Raw genomic sequence first — 5,079 nt, 5'->3', positions numbered from 1 at the left:
GATGGCTACCTCAACATCTTCCTCCACAGGAAGGAAGCTTCCGAGCAAGGACCCGTGGACGGTTCTGCATCTGTTGTCTGTAAAAGTGCAGATGAGGGGTATGAAGTAAAACTACATAATTATATCTAATACTGAAAAATATAAAGGTTGGTTGATGTTAGAGTCTGCAGAGGAGACTTCCCTTTTTTTGTTTGTTTTCAGGGCTAGTTTCTGTTCAACTCTGAAGAAAAAAATCTGATATTGATTAGTGAGGAAGGAGCGTACTGCGGCGTGACTGACCTGTCTTAGTCATGGCCAGGTCTCCTTGGCCAAAACAGGTCCATTCAGTCAGTCAGTGGGGCTTAAGATTTTATTTCAGAGCCGTAGCACCCCCACGTGGCAGCCTCGTGGCCTGGGCTTCCTCACAACATGGCAGCCAGTGTTCAAGGTGGAGTTGCAATGTGAGCACCAGGTGGAGGCCATTTTGCCTTTCAGGTCCCGGCCTCAGAAGTCATGCTGTGTCTGTTCACTGGGAGTCGAGTGGGCCTTCTAATCAAGGGGTGGAGAGTTGGACTCCCCTGCTAGGTGGGAAGAGTGCTGACTGGTGAGAAGGCAATTGGCAGACACACTTTACAACCATCACAGTCACCTTTTTTTTTTTTTTTCTGAGACAAGGACTTACTCTGTTGCCCAGGCTGGAGTGCAGTGGGGCGACTTGGCTCGCTGCAACCTCCGCCTCTGGGGTTCAAGCATCACAGTCACCTTTAACCCAATCACTTGTCAAAGCAATTTTATAAAAGGTGATTAATTTTGGTCGGGCACGGTGGCTCACACCTGTAATCCCAGCACTTTGTGAGGCTGAGGCGGGCGGATCACCTGAGGTAAGGAGTGTGAAACCAGCCTGGCCAATGTGATGAAACCACGTCTCTACTAAAAGTACAAAGATTAGCTGGGCATGGAGGCGTGCACCTGTAATCCCAGCTCCTTGGGAGGCTGAAACAGGAGAATTGCTTGAACCTGGGAGGCAGAGGTTGCAGTGAGCTGAGATGGTGCCATTGCACTCCAGCCTGGGCAACAAGAGTGAAACTCCGTCTAAAAAAAAAAAAAAGACTAATTTCTTCCTCTCCCAGCTTCACTCCCAGAGGGGTTATTTGTATTGCAAGCCTGTGTGTACATAGCCATGCCTACTGCAGGCGTGGTTTTAGCCATTTCTGCCTGCTGCTGCACCTCTTGTTTGCTTCTACTTAAAATGAACTCAGAGCTCATTTTGTAGCTCTCCTCCCTACCCTCTCTCTCACCTCTGAGCCCCCCATTTGTCCTGGGCCAGTTAAAACTACCCCTTCAGCCTCCCATAATTTGGGGTGTGACCTGTCTCTGGCCATTGAGAAAAGCCACTGGGTTTGCCCTTTGATCTCTCCTGCTTCCTGCCTGAAGCCCAGCAGCCACGTTGGGGCCATGAGGAAGAGGAGCCAAAGGTCAGGAGGAAGAAGCCCTTACTCTGCACGGCTCCTTGCAGACTGAAGCTACACTTGTCATGTCCCTTCGAACCAGATGCTTTCCTGATTCGCGCTGCATAGTTGTCCACCTGACAGGTGTCCCATGATTTATGTGACACATCCCCAGCCAAAGGATGCTTGGGTGGTTTCACGTTTCTGGCCTTCACATCTCTAGACACCTTGATACTGGGATGCCGTTTCCTTTGGGTGGACTCCTGGAGCGGGATCGTGAGGCCAGAGACTGTGCCTGGTGGTTTCCTGTCAAGTGCTAGAGCATCTCAGGGCCTCTGTGGGCACAAAGGGACACCGAGGCAGGGAAGCACGGATCCAGCCCTCGCCGGCCCAGTGCAGTTTTCCTCTGCTGGGGCTCCTGACAGGCTCAGGAGAGCTGTCCTTGCCTTTTTTGTTTGTTTGTTTTTTGTGTTTTGTTTGTTTGTTTGTTTTGAGATGGAGTCTCGCTCTGTCGCCCAGGCTGGAGTGCAGTGACGCGATCTCAGCTCACAGCAAGCTCCGCCTCCCGGGTTCACGTCATTCTCCTGCCTCAGCCTCCCAAGTAGCTGGGACTACAGGCACCCGCCGCCACGCCTGGCTGATTTTTTTTGTGTTTTTAGTAGAGACGGGGTTTCACCGTGTTAGCCAGAATGGTCTCGATCTCCTGACCTTGTGATCCGCCGGCCTCGGCCTCCCAAAGTGCTGGGATTACAGGCGTGAGCCACCGCATCCAGCCTCTCCTTTGCTTTTATGGGAGTGGGAACTGGTGCCTCTTGGCTGCAGGCCTCTGGGGACCGGTAGGCTAAGCAGCAGGTCAGGGTCAGGGCTGGTGGTGGTGCGCTGGCCCACAGGCCCAGGCTGCCACCGCTGATCTGGATACGGTCAGGGTCAGGGCTGACAGTGGCCCACAGGCCCAGGCTGCCACCACTGATCTGGATATGGTCAGGGTCAGGGCTGGCGCTGGCCCACAGGCCCAGGCTGCCACCGCTGATCTGGATACCAGGGATATTGAATCACTTCTAGCTCCTTAAAGGACTTAAGCAGCACCAGGGTTTGGCGCTGTTGACAGAAGGCTCCGGGCTCTCCTGTTCTAAGTTCTAGTCCCCATTCAGCCCTTTCTACCACTAACCCCCGTTGTGAGGTGGGACCAGGTAGGTGGAGGCTGTAGATCACCACCATGCAGGACAGGACAGGCCAGGTGGCTGGAGCTAAGGGGAGCCCAGAGGCCTCCCTTGAAATTTGAGGGGCCTGCAAAGGGAGATGGGTGTTTTGCACCCAGGTGGCTGACCCTGGGCTATTGGAGCAGAGAACAGGAGAACTGGGGTGAAGGGCTCCAGCTCCCAGTAGCTGACAGTTACAGAAATGGGTGTCCAGATGGCCATGGAGGGGCTGCACTGGGCAGGGGGCCAGAGGAGAGGAAATGACATGGGGCGTGGCAGCACAGAGCCATTGCCCAGGGGAGCTGTGGGGCATGAGCCCCTCACAGTGCAGCATGCTGGATCCCCCCCGCCGTCTGTGCCATGGCCTAGGGGTCACAGCTGGACGGAGAGATGGTACAGCCGGGGAGCAGAGAGCCGAGTACTCCTGCACACATGTCTGACAATGCGTGTAAGAGGACTTGGCTCTCTGGGCCTCTAGGATTTTTCTGGGGAGATTTGGAGCCAGCTCTCCCTTCACCTTGCTCCCAAGGCAAGGAGCTGGTCCCAAATCTCCCCAAAAAACCCTAGAGGCCCAATTCCCACTAGTACTGGGAACAAAGAAAAGGGACCACCAACCGCTCTGATTTTCCCGGACACACCCTGCTCACTCCCACTGGAGGCCTTAGCACACGCTGTTCCCACTGCCTGGAACGCTTGGCCCTTGCTGGCCACATGGCACATTCCCACACTCACCTCAGCTCAAAAATCAGCAACTTTTGTTATTATTGTGTCCATCAGGACTAGTGAGGCTATGCGACTGAAACGAACAATCCCCTGAATCTCGGGGGGTCAGACAACCAAGTTTATTTCCCACTTGCACTCTGTGTCCGGCTGGATTGGCAGGGGTGGGCTCCACTCCATACAGTCACCAGGGACCCCGGCTGGTGGAGGAGCCCCCATTCCAGTGTGGGAGTCCACAGTCTCGTGGCAGGGGAAGAGGATACAATCCACAGACTCATGGCCTCTGTGCTAGGCCTAGGACGGAAGAGGATACAAGGGTAGGCGGTACTTGCACTAGCAATTAAATGCTCTGGCCTGGAGGGAGCACACATCGCTTCTGTTCATAATGTGTGGATCAGACTAAGCCACACCACAAAGTCACCGGGGGTCCCTCTCCAGGGGTGGTAAAGGAGTGGGGAAACAGCCGCAAGCAACATCCAGGCTACAGTGGCATCCTTCTTGTCGTCTCCAGACCACTGAGGTCTCAGCTGTCTTTCAAATTTGGTGTTGGCGAGACCCATGTTTTTCAGTCCGGATGAAAGCTAAGTTATCAAAGAAACGTGGCTCAGCCTTAAATACAGGAATGGTGCCATTGTGATAACCAGAAGGGGCTCAAAAGTTAGAGAATTGGCTTAAGGTGTCAAAAGGAGACATCTTTACTCAGTAGAATGTAAGTGACTGGGGGAAAACATCATGTCTCCTGAACCAATCCTCAACAACTTGGTTACCTATGTGTTTCATTTTTCTATTGCTATATAGTGGATCACTCCAAAACTCAGTGGCTTAAAGCAGCAGCCGCTGCCGCCATGTTATCCTGCGTGTTCCTGGTTCTGAGGGCTTGCTGGGCGCAGCTACGTGGTTCTGGCTTGTGCCTCTCACATGTGGTTGCAGTCAGATAGTGGCCAGGGCAGAATCTCCCAGATGCATGTTCACTCATTGGATTTCAAGAGTAAGCAGCCCAAGAGACAGCAAGTGGGAGCTGCTGGCTCCGTGAGGCCTGAGCCTAGCACAATATTCTATTGGTCAGGCAGTCCCAGAGCTCAGATTTGGATGACCCCAGACATCTCAAACTCAGCATGGACAGAGCAGAACTCAGTTTTCCTCCCTCCTTCCCTACCCCCAGGCCAGAGCCCTTCCCTTTCTCTCAGGCCCCACAGCCAATCCTCTGGCAAGTCCTTTGGTGCATCCTCAAACTTCATCCAGAACCCACCCTCCTCCCCACCTCAGAGCTGTGGGAGGGGGAAGCACCTTCGTCCTGGTTCAGGCCTCTCACCTGGACCATGAAAGTGGCCTCCTCATGGTCTCCCTGCCTCCAGTCAAGCCCCCGACAAGAGTCAACTTACAGCTACCAGAAGCTTTGTTTTGTAAATTATGGCAAAATACACGAAAAGTGTACCTTTTCTTTTGAGACAGTTTGCTTTGTCATTCAGGCTAGAGTACAGTGGCGTGATCATAGCTCACTGCCACCTCTACCTCCATGGCTCAAGGGATCCCACCTCAGCCTCCCAAGTAGCTAGGACTACAGACACGTGCCACCACACCCAGCTAACTTTTTTATTTTTTTATTTTTTTGTACAGACAGGGTCTCACTATGTTGCCCAGGCTAGTCTTGAACTCCTGGCCTCAAGTGATCCTCCTGCTTTGGCCTTGCACAGTGCTGAGGTTACAGGTGTGATTACCATTTTAATCGTTTG

This window comes from Chlorocebus sabaeus, chromosome 12 (assembly GCF_047675955.1).
Source record: "Chlorocebus sabaeus isolate Y175 chromosome 12, mChlSab1.0.hap1, whole genome shotgun sequence".
NCBI classification, from domain to species: domain Eukaryota; kingdom Metazoa; phylum Chordata; class Mammalia; order Primates; family Cercopithecidae; genus Chlorocebus; species Chlorocebus sabaeus.
The sequence above is the reverse complement of the archived record's forward strand: the minus strand, read 5'-3'. Positions refer to the sequence as shown.